A 15,395-nucleotide genomic window follows, 5' to 3' on the forward strand; every position below is an offset into this window, starting at 1 on the left:
CAGCCTGGGCACCCCACCCCCAGCCCGGCACCCCGCCCCCAGCCTGGCCCATTGTACCCAGCCCGGCACCCCGCCCCCACCCCCTCCCCCAGCCTGGCCCATTGTACCCAGCCAGGGCACCCCCGTCCCCAGCCTGGCCCATTGTACCCAGCCTGGCACCCTGCCCCCAGCCTCACCCTGTGCACCCAGCCTGGGACCCTGCCCCCAGCTTTGCCCTGTGCACCCAGCCTGGCACCCGACATCCAGCACAGCCTGTCATACCCAGAGCAGGCCCCTGCATCTGCCATGCCCAGCCTGGGTCTCCTCTCCCCACTGGTGAGGAGTCTCACAGGGAGCCATGGGAGTGTTTCACAGAGAACAAGGATGAGGAGGAGGAGGACTCATCATCATCATCATCAATAACCAATGGGTGCTGAGCCCACCGTGTCTGGTGCCTGTCTCACTATTTCCTTCCATCTTTCCTTGTCCCGTGCGGAGCGGCTTAGTTTCTGTAGACTGGCTCCGCACCAATCTACTTCATCATCTACCCATTCTCGGTGGGGTCTGCCTCTCCTATTTGAACCGTCCGTTACGCCCAATACCAGGGTCTTGATTCGTCGTTCATTCTGCAAATACGCCCAAATAGTTGCAGCTCCATTTTATAACCTTCTCCAGCAAACAAGGAGTCCTGGGGCACCTTAAAGACCAACCCTTTGATCTGGGCAGAAGCTTTGTGGGCATTTTCCCAACCTTGTCCAGGGCCAGTGGTTTCCGAGGGTGGGAGAAGAATCCCTGAATTACCAGCTCTGGGTAACGATGGCTGACATTCCTCCACATCTTGCTGGGCAAAGGGCAGGCCCACACCTGCAGCGCTTTCATCTCCCCCTAGGCAATGGGCCAGCCCACAATTGCAGCGCTCTCATCTCCCCCCGGGCAATGGGCCAGCCCACGCCCGCAGTGTTCTCATCTCCCCCTAGGCAATGGGCCAGCCCATGCCGGCAGTGCTCTCATCTCCCCCGGGGCAATGGGCCAGCCCACGCCTGCAGTGCTCTCATCCCCCCTCGGGTGATGGTCCAGCCCATGCCCACAGTGGTCTTGCCCCCCCGCACCAGGCAATGGTGCAGCCCACTCCTGCAGTGCTCTTGGCTCCCCGCCCCCGACCCTAGGCAATGAGCCAGCCCATGCCTGCAGTACTCTTGTTCCCCCCATCCACCAGCAATGGCCCAGCCCATGCCTGCAGTGTCTTGTCCCCCTCCCCCCCCCCCCCCCCCGGCAATGGTACAGCCCACACATGCAGTGTTCTCACCCCACCCCACCCAGGCAATGGGCCGGCCCACGCCTGCAGTGCTCTTGTCCCCCGTGGGCAATGGACTGGCCCATGCCTGCAGTGCTCTTGTCCCCTGTGGGCAATGGACTGGCCCATGCCTGCAGTGTTCTTGCCCCTCCCTGGGCAATGGGCCGACCCATGCCTGCAGTGTTCTTGCCCCCTCCCCCGGGGCAATGGGCCGACCCGTGCCTGCAGTGTTCTTGCCTCCCCCGGGCAATGGGCCGACCCGTGCCTGCAGTGTTCTTGCTCCCCCCCCGGGGCAATGGGCCGACCCGTGCCTGCAGTGTTCTTGCCCCCCCACCCCCGGGCAATGGGCCGACCCGTGCCTGCAGTGGTCTTGCCCCCCCGGGCAATGGGCCGACCCGTGCCTGCAGTGGTCTTCTCTCCCAGTGACAGCAGCTGTCTAGAACAGAAGTTCCTGGGGTCTCATGAACCCAGAACTGCACAATTGGGCAGAAGGACCTGGTGTGTGGCCGTGAGCGTGAACACACGTGGACTGTGGGTGGTCAGTGCACACATGTGCATGCCGGGCAGTGTACGTGGATGATCTCCTGCACTTGCACCAGGCTCTCCAACCAGTGCCCTGCAGGCCGGGGCTGAGGTTTGTTACCAGCAGCGTTCCCTGGAGCCTGAGGGCATTGGGCAGCCGCCCAGAAGAGAGTCAGGTGCTGCCCAGCTGATTAGCAGAAGATCCACAGCCAGCAGCCTGTGTCTATGGGTGGTGCACACCCGCATAGGCCTTGGCGCACATAAAATTTATTCTTCCCTTGGATGGAAAATCAGACGGAATGCTGATTCTCCCCCTCCTCTGCCTCCTCACTGATGCTGGGCTTAAGCTAAGAAAAGAGCCAGGGCCCAGCGTACGCTCAATCTGGGCCCGGGACACACAGGGGGCTGCTTCCTTCCCTGGAGGGCGGAGCTGAAGGTAGTGAATAACCCCCACCCCTGGTTCCTCCCCAGCAGCTTAATCATCCCCTAGATGCAAATGAAAAAAGCATTCCAGGGCCAGGCACCAAACGGGCAGCAGCTTGTTTCCTTCAGCAGTGGTTTCCAGCCTCTCATTTCACCCCTTGGCTCCCGTCCACCCAGCTGTGCCCGTTCACCACGTCTCTCGTCCTCCCAGCAGATCTGTCTGGGTTCATGTCCACGAAGGCATCTGCAGCTCAGGCTGCCCCTTGGCACTGTCTTCCACCCTCCGCGGTGTGCCTGCAGCCATGGCTCCAGCTTGCGGCCTCACCAAGCAGCACAAGCACCAAGCACAACATGTTGTTTTCCTGCTTCTCCGTGGGGACAGAGGCCCTTCTGGACTGGCTCAGCCAATCTCTGTAGGGCCCAGTCCCTCCCAGTGGCCAGCGCCAGGAGTGTGGCAGGACGGTAGAAGGACCCCTGCAGCTGGCACTTCGCTGTTAATCCTCTGCCGGGGAAAGCCCTGCCTGACCCTGGGAAGCTGGAGGTTGGCTCCGGCCGTGAAGCATGGGGGTGAAAGAGGTTTGGAGCAATGGCCCCTGCCAAAGGGCAGAGCTCTGCTCTCTTGTCCTGCACACAAATCACCACCTGCTAAGGATGCTTGCTCCAGCGGCTGCCGTACAGCGTGGCCAGGCTGGCCAGGCCTTCTGGTACTGTTGCTGTTACATCTCGCTGTGTTTGGGCAGCCCCTGGTTGGTGGCGCTGGAACAGTTTTGGGAGTGGAGGTGCTGAGCTGAACCCCTGCCCTTATTCCTGTCTGCACCTCACATTACCCTCCAGAGCTGGGGCCAACAGCCAGGATCCCACACATGGGGCCTCTGGGCATGGGGCTGTCAGCCATCCCGAACCCCTGGGCTGAGATGGGGGGGGAGGTTGGTGGTGAGGGAAGGGCCGGTGGCTGGGCCAAGTGGAGCATGGGGGTGCCAGAGACGGAGCCCCAGGACAGCAGGTGTGTGGGGGGTGACCAGCAGCCAACAGGGACCCCAGAGCCAAGCAGAACATGGGGGGAGCCAGGGGCAGAGCCCCTGGGTAACAGGGCTATGGGGCTGGGATGCCCAAAACCTGGGGGATGCTGCAGCAGCCCTACACCCTACTTCCCATGCCTCTGCTTGGGATCAGGGTGCTGCTGTGCTAGGGGCTGTACATACACTGCAAAGACCAGGCTGTGCCCCAGAGCGGGCGCGCTCAGTGGAAAGAAGGGGCACGTTGCCCCCCAGCATTCTGGGGGGATCTTAGGCTCACGGTGTGGCTGGAAGAGTTGGGAACTGACCCTGCCCAGCCCAGCACCTGCACCACAAGCCCAGCCTTTGACTGGCAGACTTAGGAGAAGGTGAATGAAGCACTTTCTGGCTGGCTGGCCCCCAGGTCTCCCTCTGCTGAGCACAGCCCTTTGGGGCAGGGGTTGGCCCTTAGTTTGTACAGCGCCTGGCGCAGCAGGGCCTGATCGCAGCCAGGGCCTGTGGAGGCTGCTGGTGAGGTTACAAGCACAAAAACCAAGGGAGCCGGAGTGGCAGGAGCAGGCTGCACGAAGCTTGGGGGGCAGCCCTCCCAGGGCAGGATGATGCGGGGGGGGGGGGGGGGACACTTCTCTAGGGTAAGAGTGAAACATGAGTCAACCCCTGTCACTGACAGGCACCCCGGAACCTGGGGCCAGGCGGGGGAGGGGTGAACTCTGCCCCAGGAAGGGGTGGAGCCAAGAGCAGAAGGGGTGGGGCCTCGGCAGCCAGCCCTCAGCACCATCCGTACCAGGGTGCTGCCCCCGCCACCTCCTCACAGCCGCAGGCGGCTGGCACGGTGCTGCAGCAGTATCTCAAGGGGCCCTGGCGCTCCAGCCGTCACAGAGCCTCCTTCACTCCTCCCGCATTGGCGGCCCTGGAGTCCACAGCTGCCACGGGCCTCCTGCTGGGCCACAGCGCCGGGCGTGTTGGGAGCAGGATGGGAGATGCCCGGCTTCTGCTCTGCCCTGCTCGGGCCTCAGCTGGAGTATTGTGTCCACAGCTGGGCCCCGTGGCCTAGGAAAGATGTGGCGACCCTGTTGGGGGAGCAGCAGAAATCATTACACTTCTAGGCCAGGGTGGGCAAACTTTTTACCTTGGGCTCCTCTTTTCCTCCGTGCAACTGGCAGCCCCACCCGGGACCCCCGCCCCCCAGCCAGCTCTTGTGCTCCGAACCGACGGCCGTTTCAGTTACATTCCCATGGGGAACAAAACCCCTTCTGGCGCGTGCAGGACAGAGTATGAACACTGCAGCACTCGGTCACGCCACCGACCCAAAGCCAGTCATGCTGTGCAGCATTTTTAATAGGGCCTGAGCCTGAGCCCCAGCAGCTGATCGCGCTGCACCCCGCCCTGACGAACCCCCCCGCCCCCCACCTTGCGCGCTGCTGGGCGAGAAAACATGAGCTGTGAGGGCAGGAGATGGGCCAGGGCCGCTTGAGGTCCCTTCCAGTTCTGTGATTCTAGCTTGGTGTTGTCCTGGACCTCCAAGTGGCCCCCCAGCAGCTCCGCCTGCCTTTACCCCCCACTGCCCCCCTGACTGGCAGCACCCCCCCTTCTCTCCCCCCGCCCCCCTGGCCTGCTCCCCACCTGCCCAGTGCCCAGGAATGTCCAGGCTTTGCTCGTTAACACCCTGCTGGGCCGCAGTGAATGGGAAAGGCCAAGTTAATGGCTTTGCCCCTTGCAGTGACATCAGAGGAGGACTTAGGGCGGATTAGGGCATTTTCAAGACAACCACTTTCACTAAAGAGGATTTAAAAGTCTAATTACAGGCCAGGCGATCTGCTGGCAGGGCCAGGCCAGGAGTGTCCAGCTTCCCCGGACTCCCGTGGTCCTGGGACTGCAGCCGGAGGGAGGGAAACAGCCAGAGGGGGTGTCTGCCATGGCTTTGCGCAGGGGGAGACCCTCTGCCAGGAGGCTGCAGCCAGCGGTGGCCTGGGGATGCTGCGCAGAGGCCTGGAGGCTGGATACCCCTCCAGGCACTGGGATGGAGGGAGGGCCACTGGGACTGGCCCAGAGCAGGCTGCTCTGACACGTGGGCTAAGAGCCTCCATTGGCTTCAGGCCCCCCACCATCTAGGACCTGCAGGGGGGCAGCCTCAGAATCCAGTCCGCATGGGGCTGCTCCATCACCGGATCCCTTCCCATGGGGGCGGGAGCAGGGCGGGAACCCGCTGCCCTGGCTGGCAAAGTCCAGGCCCACAGGAACGTGACTTGGCCTAAATTGCACTCCTGTCCCCACTGGGTCTCTGCCCCCAGGTCCTCCAATGGGGGAGGCCGTTCTGTGGGTCTCTGACCCCCATCTCCTCCGCCAGGGGAGGCCGTTCTGTGAGTCTCTGACCCCCATCTCCTCCACCGGGGGGAGGCCATTCTGTGGGTCTCTGCCCCCATCTCCTCCACTGGGGGAGGCCGTTCTGTGAGTCTCTGCCCCCATCTCCTCCACTGGGGGAGGCCGTTCTGTGGGTCTCTGCCCCCCCATCTCCTCCACCGGGGGAGGCCGTTCTGTGAGTCTCTGCCCCCATCTCCCCCACTGGGGGAGGCTGTTCTGTGGGTCTCTGCCCCCCAACAATTCCACCGGGGGAGGCCATTCTCTGGGTGTCCGCCCTAGCTGGGGAGACTGGTTCCCTCCCATATCCCTCCATCAGCTCTGTCTGGTGATCCCATCCTCAGCCGCCTCTTGCAAAGAGCCCCAGGGCACCTGTAGCTGCAGGTGACTAAGAGGCCCCAGCCCTGGGCTGGCCCTGAAGGAACCAGAGCAATGCCGGCCCAAGTCCTTTGTGCTCTGCAGGGCTGAGCAGCTGCCCAAGACCTGGGACCCACCAGGGTAGGGCACATATTTTTCTTTTTCTTTTAAAGTAACCTTGTCCCCTTCCCCACCCGACCCCACTCCAGCTGCTGCGCCTGGGTGCTGGCCTGGAACTGCCGTCTGTGGGCCCAGGCAGGTTGCTAAACAAGTTAATTAGATCAAGGCGATGGAAGCTGGCTGGTGAAAGAGAGCCCCAACTGTCAGGCTGGCGGAGTTGTGAAAAAGTTAATTCAATTAAGTTTTCCCTCTAAACTAATTAGGCAGCAATCTGCCACGCGAGGAGCTGCTGCTATTGCTACCGGGAGCCAGGGGCAGGATGGGGGAGGGGGCCGGGGCTGGGGGGGGGAGAAAGAGAAATGGACAAAGGGAAAGATGGACGGAGAGAAAAGGGAAGGACGAAGAGGGGGAGCAACAGAGAGCGAGACAGGGCGAGAGGCACAGGCAGGCCGGCGAAACAGGGAGAGGCAGGGATCCAGCCAGGCCCAGGGGAATGATCAGCCCAGCCTGGGTATCAGGCCCGGCTTGCCTCGGTGCCTGGCCCTGCCCGCAGCCGGCTGCTGCCGAGGAAGGTGGAAGAGCCCCCATGGTTGTAGAGTGAGACCAGCTGAAGCACAAAGGGTCACACTGCACAGTGGGGGGGGGTCCCTGGCCCTGCCCCCCCCCCATCCGCAGGCAGGTGTGACTCACATCCAGCGGGGAGAACGGAAGGTTGTCAGGCAACAGGGACACAGCATAGAACAGTCTTGGCAGCACAGAAACCAGAAGCCGTCAGTACAATCCACCTTGGGGAGAGGGGCCCAGAGGGGGACCCCCAAACCAGACCCTGGTTCTCCTCCTGCCCTCTCCAGCCAGGCCAGACTGCCCCACTCAGCAGCCCAGTTCCAATTCACACCAGCCAGGCCCCCCCCTCACGCCTGCGTCCTGTTTCCCGGAAGAAAGGTGTCACCTGCTTGCCTGGGTTACAAAGGCTGAGGAGGCCTGTTACATACACGTGAGAAGCCATCCCACCAAAACTCCCCTCACCACTGCGCACTGAGGCTGTGCCTGGGGAAACTGAGGCACCCACCTGGTGTTACTACAGGCCAGTAGGACGCACATGAAGCCTAGCCGAGGGAATCAAAGCCTCACACACCCTAGTTCATTACAGGTCACGATCCGGCACCCAGCCTGGCAGAAAGTAGCTGGCCAGGTGCTAGCCCAATAGCACGGTAAACCCGGGGCTGCAGGACCTGGGGGTTGCAAGCCTTCACTGTGCGGTTGCTGGCCCTGGGGCTCACTGCCACACGGCCCCTCTCACGTGGCGTGAGCTGCAACCCCTCCGCCCCCCCCCCCCCCCACAGTGCAATACGAAAGGGCTCGGGAGCCCAGGACCTGAATCAGATGAGGGACCCAGAGAGGAGGGACTTGGGTTTCGTAGGCCGTGGAGATGTGTCTCGAGTTCCAGCAGTACTGTGCCCTGTGAGAGGGACCCTCAGCTTGGGAGAGGCCAAACAAGGGTGTGGCCGAAGACCGGCTCGGGCTGTAACCCTGGAGCGCAGCTACACCAGCAACGAACAGTTGGGCCCTACCTAGAGAAATAGACACACTGGGGCAGGGGGTGAGACGTGCCCATTGCCTGATTGGGGGGGTGGCGGGGAGGGGGAACGGGCTTGGCGGGGGAGATGAACGATGCCTGCCTCTGCCACCGACTCACTGTGTGACCCTGGGTGGGTCACTTAAGCCAAAATCCTGAAGGCTGCCTGGCTAACGCCAGCTCATTAGGTGCCCAGAAAGGGCCCTGGCGTGAATGGCTGCTGTCAGCGCTTGGCACCGCAGCTAAACCCTGCCATGGTTTCGCGGCACGTAAGCACCTGCCAGCAGACAGACTGGTGTGAGACGTGCGGCCGTAACTCTCCTTTGCCTCTGGGTTTCCCCTCCCGCTCTCCCCTCCTGTTTAAAAAAGACACCAGGTTTCTAGCCCCTGTGGCCACAAAGGACGAGGACTGCGGCTGCCGCGGGGCTGCCCTCCTGAGGCTGCCTGCAGCCTGAAACACCCGCCCTGCGAGGTGGGACCGGCTCCTGCATGGTTCGGGTGGGGGTGGGGGGGGGGGGGTGTTAACTCTGAACACTAAGGCAGTAGGTAACAGCGCACTGGCCTGAACTGCAGCAGCGCCTCGCTTAGTGCAGCTTGACTTACGCGTTGTCATATTAATGCACGTCGAGGCCGGGGGACCCCACTTTCTTGTATCTCGCCTCTGCCCTTACCCTGGCGCTGCCGGCCGGCTCAAGGGCTCCTTAGGAGGCAGCTCCTGCCTCGCGGCTGCCTGGCACTGCAACTCCAGGGCAGAGAGGGGCTGGAAAGGCTGGAGCTGCCCGAGGCCAAGCCACGCAGTGGCTGGAGCTGCTGTAGCCCGAGCAGGCCTGGGGCCAAGCTGTACTGTGGCTGCTCTGCTTGGCTGGCAGCTGGAGAAGCAGGCGCCGCCCCCCCCGCCACCCGACCCTGCCCCTAACCTGGCCCCCCATCCGTGCACAGGAGGAACTGGAGCAGCCCAGGGAATTCCGGGGAGCTTCCCACCCCTTGCTTGGGGTGCTTTTACCCTGCCAGGTGAGGGTGCTGCGGGGGGGAGGGGGGGGAGATACTGTAACCCCCCTCCCCACTGGGGTGGTGGCTGCTCCCCTGTGCTTTACTGGTGGAATGCGGCGGCGTTTGTGGGCTGAAATGGCTGCGTGGGAGCCCCACGCAGGAGGCTGGCGAAAGGCGGCTGGACCAACCCCGTGCCAAGGGCTGGGCGGCACAGCAGGCGGCAGCTGATGTGATGGGTGGTTGGGGGGCACTTGGCTCAGCATGGGCCCAGTGCTGCCCCCATTGGCACCGACGGCCGCAGCTGCACAAGGCAACGGGGCATCAGGTCCTGCCTGTGCATGGGCCAAGGAACTACAGATCCACGGTTTGCTCCTGGCTGGCTGGCGCGAGGCCCGACACGGCCCATCTTGGGGTCACCCTCTTGATCAGAGACTCTCCTCCAGCCCTGGGCCACCTCAGCGCCCTACGATGCCCATCACCGACCTAACCCGGATGGCAGCAGGACAGGGCCCAGCGTACAACCCACCAGTGAGAGCTGCAGGGGCAGCCTGCCTCCCTCCTTCAGTCCCTTGGATGGTTCTAAGTATCAGAGCGGTGGCCGAGTTAGTCTGTAGCTTCAAAACCAACGAGAAGTCCTGTGGCACCCAATAGATTAACGTATTTTGGAGCATCAGCTTTCGTGGGCAAAGCCCACGGGTCTCCTCCTCAGCAATCAGCCCACGGGCCTTTGCCCACGAAAGCTCATGCTCCGAAATCTGTCAGTTTGTCAGGTGCTGCAGGACATCTCGTTGCTTTGGATGGGTCTGGAGCTTTCAGCCCCCTCCTGCCATCGCTGACAGGCCACAGCTGGACACGACCAAGTGCTGTGAGGCTGATCTCGGCATGGCTTGGCTGCCCAGGGATTCTCAGGCCTCGTCAGCCATCGGCGTGGCGGCCCTGGCCCAAACACAGATGTGGGGCCGGCCCCGGTATGACCGTCCCAGGTAATGGCCTGGCCCATGGGTAGCATATCAAGAACAGCCCATAAGAATGGCCAGACTGGGTCAGGCCATGGGTCCATCTTGCTCAGTGCCCTGGTTTGCCACAGTTCTCAGCGCCCAAAGCTCAGGCGCCGAGACACACAGCAGCCAGGCTGGGGGTCCTTGTCACGCGGTCAGTTTCAGCCCAATGGGTTCTTTCGACGCGAGCGCGCTCGGCCATTATATAGCAAAGCTTAGAGACAGAAGCCGAAGGGCAGGCCTTGGCGCAAACCTCAGCCTCGCCTCTGGTGGGAAATCAGGGAGGTTTGCGTACTAGCCGCTCTGGCCCGTTTCCTAAAGATGCATCTTGGCAGGCGCGTAAGAACTTGGCAATTTTGGCCGTACCTACAGTACTGTTGTGCTGTGACTGGTCCACTCTACTAAAGAGGGGCTTAGCCTGTAGTGAGGCTCTGTCCCTCCCCAGGCTGAATGAACAACCATCACTGGGAAAAAAATATCTCCTCCTCTTGCATCTTTTTCACCTACCCCCCATAATGTCAAACCCCAGCCAGCCGCCCCTCCAGCCGAAGCTGAACCCTTCGGCCTTTCTGAACGACCTGGCCTCTTCTCTCTGCACCCAAAGTTCCCTCAGTGGGTGGGATCCTGCTCCTGTCCCATTCACTCCTGTGTAACTCCTTGGCCAGCAGGGAAGTGGCTGCTAATTTACCCCAGACTGAGGCCCATGAGGCATGCAGGACGGCTGGCTGGAAGCTAGCCCAGGCCTGTAATGAGCCAAAGTCATTGGGTGCCCCCGGATGGAGGGAGGGGCTCAGACTAGTTCTTGGAGCTAGTGGGCACCAAGAGTCCCTGGCTGGCTGGCTCAGCCGAGAGGAGGCCAGGTCTCGGATGAGGCCCAGCACTGAGGAAAAGCTTGCAGTGATGCTGCCGATGGCTAGATACATGACTCCAGGCTGCAGTGCTTACAGGCCAGCACCTCCCACTGCAACGTACCATTAAAAAGAGGGAAAAGGAGAAGGTCCCACTGGCATGTCTGTGCCTCCCCCCAGACACTCCCGGTGGATGAAGTGATCCAGAGTTAAACTCTTGTTATGTTCTCAGTCGTCACACAGGGAACTTAGAAGGATGACGTGTAACATGACTGTAATTCTCTAAGTCCAGCACCGTAACACACAAGAACCCAAACCAGAAAGAGACAAAACAGGATGCTCTGCTGTGCGGTGAGCATTGGACCCGGCCTGAACTCAGCTTTCAACAGCACAACTTCAGCTCTCCTGGTGATGGGGCAATGTAACAGCACGAGCGCCAGCGTGCCAAGGCCTTCGCACAGACGGGTGTGTTTTCACCAGCACCTGGCACGTTGCCTGCAGGTCCTCAGGGCCAGAGTGGAAGCTGTAGGGTGCAAAGATCTTTGGAAATCTGGCCCTTGTAATAGCAAGACCCTGTGTCAGATTTCCAACCGCTCATCCCAGGTAAAGCCGTGGGACACGCCCCGGAGGGAGCGATCCTCCATGGACCAGGGTCTCCCCACTTCGACCGGCCCTGCTCTTTGTGTGTCGCACAGTCAAATTCAGCCAAGCCCCGTTTTCTGCCCTGGCTCTCTGTGGCCTCTGGACTTTCTGCTCCATTGTTTATTTTACCACAGCTGAGGAGCTCTGACTTGGGACGGGCTCTGCGGCCCCTTGGCTGGCTGGAGCTTGCCTGCTTCTAATCAAATTACCGGCCCGGCACGGGGCTGGAGGCTGGCGGTAATTGAATTTCTCCCGTCACAGCCTGATGTCTCTCCCTTCCAGACCCTGCCTGGGTTTTATTGTTTCTGGGCTAGGTGGCAGTGGCACATTTATTTGATCTGTCACAGGGAGCCCTTTAACCCTCTGCTGTTTGCTTAAAGGCCCACAGGCTCCTTTCCCTGAAATACAATTACAAACAAATAAAACAATCGGGGAGGGGGACTTCCCTGCCCCACTGTCCCCCACGGAAAGGCCTCCAAGGGCTTCTGGATTCCTCCCTCTGATGGTCTCCACTGAGGCAGCTTGTAAAAAGCCTGGCACTCTGGTATGCCTGAATGTCACAAAAGCCTCTCCCCAGGCTGCCAGCAGCTGCTCGGAGCCCATCTCCAGCCTGGGACTCCGTGCGAACACCCCAAACACCAGAACAATGGAGGTGCTGGGCCAAGACCTCTGCTTTCTTTATTCAGGTCCAAGGGTGCAGCACACAGTGCTGTGTTATCGTAAGGTCTTTCTGGCCGGTCAGTCACCAGCACTGGGTTAGAGTCATGGAATCCCAGGGCTGGAGGGGACTTCAAGAGGTCATTGTGTCTGGCCCCCTGCCTGAAGCAGGACCAACCCCAACTAAATCATCCCAGCCAGGGCTCTGTCAAACCAGGACTTAACGTTTCCACCACCTCTCTTGGTAACGCACTCCAGAGCTTTTCCGCCCTCCTGGGGAAGGCGTTTTCCCTAATATCCAACCTACTCCTCTCCCTCTGTAACTTCAGCCCATTGCTCCTTGTTCTGCCGTCTGACACCACTGAGAACAGCCTCTCTCCACCCTCTTCAGAGCCCCCCTTCAGGAAGTTGAAGGCTGCTATCAAATCCTCCCGCACTCTCCTCTTCTGCAAATTAAATAAGCCCAAACCCTTCAGGTGCCCATCAAGTGACCACTCCCTCCGAGACCTGGCACCCCAGTCACAGCCCCTCCATCCACGTTTTCTCCTAGACCCACCTCCCCTCTTGCACCCCTATGCTCAGCTCCTTTCTGCACCCCGTCTCTGCCCCAGACGCCACCCCCCTCCATCGAAAAATACAGCCCTTGATTCTCTCATGACCACCAGGCTGGGCTCCTGCCCTCGGGCTTGTTACCGGGGGGCCATCAGCACTGCTGCCTGTACCCTGAAACGGTGCCGCAAGGTTTGCATGCTGGGTTGCAGAGGGGTCTCGGGAGGGCTGGGTGCCAAGCGCTGCTTCGTATTGTAGGGCCACTCCCCCGTTTGCTACAGTTCCACGGAGCCTCCGCTGGCTGATGGCGTCTTCGCCATCTCCTCTACTGACATCCCAATTGCAGCTGGTTTCTCAGAGTTCTCACCCAAACAGAACGGCTCAGGCGTGGGAAGCGCTGGCCCGTCCTCGGCACTGATGATCAAGGCAAAGAATTCATGCAGCTTCCCTGCGAAGGCCTGGCCTTCCTGGAGTGGGGTCCTCCCTTGCACAGTGACTCCCCCCTTCCCCCAATTACCTGGCAGGCTTCCTGCCGCTGATGTACTTCAGTTAGTTTTCGTGACTTTCCCGAGTTGCTCTTTGATTTCTATTTTGCCCTGCCTAATATTACCCTTACACTTCCCTTGCCAGAGCTTCCGCTGCTTTTATTGCACTCTGTAAGATTGGCCTGCAACTGGGAAAGGATTTCTCTTTGTCTCTCCCTCCTTTACACTGCTGCCTTTTTGTGCTTCCCTTTTACTAAATTATTATTTCGGGGTGCCCATTGTTTAAGCCTTCGTTAGGGTGTTTTTAATGTTTCCTTGCAGCTTGCAGGCATTTCACTCTTGTGGTGGTTCCTTTCCTGTGCTGTTTAACTAGCTTTCATTGCTTGGTGCCCTGGCCCCTTTTGGAAGTGAAATGCCACCGTGGTGGGTTTCTGTTGTATTTTTAACCCTTCTAGGTTGCAGGAAGGTCAGTGGGGCTCAGCTCTTACGCACCACTTAGGACTAAATTTAAACTCCTCGTGGAGGTTCTGGATCTAGCTACATCCCACCCTGGGGGGCACTGAGCTGTACATATCCCAACTCTTAGAGCTGGAAGGGACCTGGAGGCCAGTCCCCCTGTACTCACAACCAGACCTATCACCATCCCTGGCTGCTTTCCCCGCCCTGCCCAATCTATCCTGCCCCAGACCCTTGAAAGGCCCTCCAGGGACTGAGCTCACAACGCTTGGCTTACCGGGTCAATGCTCTAACCACTGAGCCACTCCTCCTGCCTCTAACCCAGCAGTACATAGGAAGTCTCTCATTCTTACTGGGTTTCCTATTTTGGTTGCCCCTCTGATCTCCCAAACCGTTTCACGAGCACAGTAAGCAAACACTACCATGGAGATCTGAGACAACAGCGTCTTACCTACTGGCCTAAATTTGCCCTCCAGGATCTCGCTCTCCACCCTTTCCCTACGTCACTAGTACTTACATGCACTAGGATCGCTGGCTCCTCCCCAGCACCACACATATGTCTGTGGCGATGTCTCCAGAGATGTACAACTTACCCATCCGCTAGGCTGGGGTGGGCAGTAATTTTTTGATGGGGTGGCTACTCCAAGATTACGGTAAGCAGTCAAGGGCTGTACTTTTCGATGGTGGGGTGGTGGTGTCTGGGGCAGAGACAGGGTGCAGAAAGGAGCTGAGCATAGGGGCGCAAAAGGGGAGGTGGGTCTAGGAGAAAACGTGGGTGGAGGGGCTGTGACCGGGGTGCCAGGTCTGGGAGGGAGTTGTCATCAGTGGGTGCAGAAGGTTTGGGTTGGAACCTGGGGCTGGGATGTGGAAAGGGGTGGGGTGTCAGGTGCAGGCTTTGTCCAGGAGGGGTTTACCAGGCAAAACAGAAGGACGCTGGGGCAGGTTCTCTCCCTGTCCTGCCCCCGCATGTCGCTCAGAGCAGCCAGCTGCTGGGGCCATGTGCACCTCTACATGGTGCACCCTGGGGCTCTGGGAGCTGCTCATTCCCACCAGCATGGCCTGGGCAACTCCCATTGGCCACATTCCAGTCAATGGGAGCTGCGAGGATTGTGCTGGGGCAGCGTGAAGCTCCTCCCCCCCCGTCCATAGGTTCTGGGCAGGTCCAAGGCTTTGGTGGAGCCAGGGCATCCCCGGGGATTACCCGAAGATGGGGTCTGTTGCCCACAGCAGCAGTCAGGTCTGCCCCCAAAATCCCCAGTAGCAGAGGGAGTTGTGGGAAGTGGAGTGACCTGGCCCCTGCACGCTCCACCCCACCGCTCCCCTGAGCGCCACAGCTGGGAGCCGGGGGAGCAGAGCAGGCTGAGGCTGGGTCACTGCTACCTGCAGCTGTGTGTGCAGTGGGGCTGACCCCTCCCTGCTGCCAGCTCCAGGCCTCCCCCTGCAGTAATCCCCTGGGGTGCATCATTCGGGACAGGGCACTGGGGGAAGGAGGCAGAGGCAGGTCTTGGGAGAAGTGGTGGAGTGAGGGCAGGCTGAGGCAGGGCATGGGTGGAGCTTGGCGAGGGGTCGTCCAAGGGCTGGCCCTGCCCTTCGCTCCTCCAGGTCAGTCGCTCTGGCGCACAGAGCACGCGCTGCGTCACTGAGGGCCACGAGCAGCTTGCGCTGGATGCACATCGCCCGCCTACGAGGCAGCTCATGGTGCAGGCTGCATTTGGTGCAAAAGATTGGATAGCTCCTGCTGGACTCCCACAGGAACTAGATTAACTCTTGCAAAGCTTTTGTTCTTTGGGGTTTGTTTTTCATTTGTAGGAAAAAGACCCATCACTGCTCTCTTCCGACCAGCCCGACTGTATTTGCAGAGCGTTACCAGGTCCCTCAGTCGTCTTTTCTGCCATCTAGACACTCGGGTATTTTTAACCTTTCCCCACAGGTCAGGTATTGTAAAGCTTTGATCATTTTTTGCTGCTCTACTCTGGACTCTTTCCAATTTGTGCCCATTGTTCCTCCAGCCTGGCTCCCACAAATGGACTCAGTTCTCCAGCAGCATGGAGTACAATGGGACTTTTATCTCCCAAGACTTACCTTTGACTCTCCTGTGAGTTCATCCCAGTACATTCGGATTTTT

This window comes from Carettochelys insculpta, chromosome 1, assembly GCF_033958435.1.
Source record: "Carettochelys insculpta isolate YL-2023 chromosome 1, ASM3395843v1, whole genome shotgun sequence".
Classification (NCBI taxonomy): Eukaryota; Metazoa; Chordata; order Testudines; family Carettochelyidae; genus Carettochelys; species Carettochelys insculpta.